Source organism: Sinocyclocheilus anshuiensis, unplaced genomic scaffold (assembly GCF_001515605.1).
Source record: "Sinocyclocheilus anshuiensis isolate Anshui unplaced genomic scaffold, SAMN03320099.WGS_v1.1 scaffold1182, whole genome shotgun sequence".
NCBI lineage: Eukaryota > Metazoa > Chordata > Actinopteri > Cypriniformes > Cyprinidae > Sinocyclocheilus > Sinocyclocheilus anshuiensis.
Genome location: NW_015558653.1, coordinates 140,029 through 141,449, shown reverse-complemented (window position 1 = coordinate 141,449; position 1,421 = coordinate 140,029). Strand labels below are relative to the sequence as shown.

At 35.9% G+C, this 1,421-nt stretch overlaps 1 protein-coding gene across 2 annotated transcripts in view; it reads right to left on the bottom strand.

Annotated features, from left to right (window-relative positions):
- The window catches only part of tars3 (threonyl-tRNA synthetase 3), a 20,915-nt gene that overhangs the window by 16,690 nt on the left and 2,804 nt on the right, over positions 1-1,421 (bottom strand). The window lies entirely within an intron of this gene.

Sequence of the window (1,421 nt, the reverse complement as noted above, 5' to 3'; positions counted from 1 at the left end):
ATTATAGTTAACTAAAACTCAAAGCATAAAAACCATTTCCATTACTTCAAATAAAATAAATGAAATAAAAAAAAAATCCAAAAGTATGAATATGAAAGTGAAACAAAGGGAAGAGATATTGATGCGTAGTGTATTATTTTGACGTGACGTGTAGCCAAGTGTGGTGTCCCATACTCGGAATTTGTGCTCTGCATTTAACACATCCATTTTAATGATCTTATAAGCATTTGTAAAATAATTATATAAAACTATATTACCAGTACAATACACATCAACTTATTTTATGTATTTATTTGTCAATCTAACTAATGCAAACTGAGCAGAAAGAGGATTAGGCTTAAAAGATTTCTTATCATATGATAACCTTAGTATTACAGCCTTCATCTGTCAGCTGAAATGTTTGATAGTTTTACATTTTTTGTTGGCCCCTGAGCATTTTACATTTATGAAACTGAGCATGTTTCCTCAGAATGACTTGTTCTCCATATGTAAAAAAAGTTTTGAAGAGTTTGGATAATGCACTTTAAAGATACAAGAAAATTACTGTTTCCTTTTTTACTGTTACTTTAATAAATCGCCATGGCAACACTGTTCAAGATATCTGTCCTGGCATTGCCAGGTGTGATGTCATGTAGCCAAGCGACCTCTTGTGGTCATATGAGGTAGAGCAAGAAATTAGAAAGTGACCTCATCAGTAAAACACTATATTATTAGTGATGTCATCAAAAAGAGACTGAATCAGAGGCAGAGATTGTTCATGTTATGGGCATTCATTAATCCAAAGACATCCTCCGTTCAAAGTTATTAATAAGGCATTCCTTGTAAGTCAGTGGTCGCCAACCCGTCGATCGCGATCGACTGGTAGATCTTTATCACTGTCCTAGTAGATCCCGAAAATAACAGTAAAATAAGTACAAAAATGCATTACATTTATGGGGTTACATTAATGTATCACTGAAGGGAACTGTCTTGAGAAAAGTTTCGATGGCAATGGCATTTTCTTCTCCGTATAAATCGCAACTTTGCTTTGTTTTCAGCAGTAAACAAGGAAACGCTATATTGCGGTCGGTTCATAAGCAGTGCGGGTTGTTGTTCATGTCCGCGGGTTGAAGCGACACCAATAACGTGATATTTTACCCCCGGAATACGATTTTTACAGGGGAACCCCCCTCGAAACGCGATTGGACTAGTTTTATTGCGAAAACCTGGCAACCCTGTTCATAGGCGCCACCTGCTGTCAGAGAGTGCGTCTCATTCAGACCTGCTGTTTTTGTTTTGTGCAGATGTTTTATGTAGCAAATAAATAAATAACACCTAAAGTCAGACCATTCTGTTTTTGTTTTAAATCCTGAAATTAATCTAAATCAAAAACAAACTGCCCGTGCAGATCATGATTAAAATGCAGTGGTTGCCTCTAATTT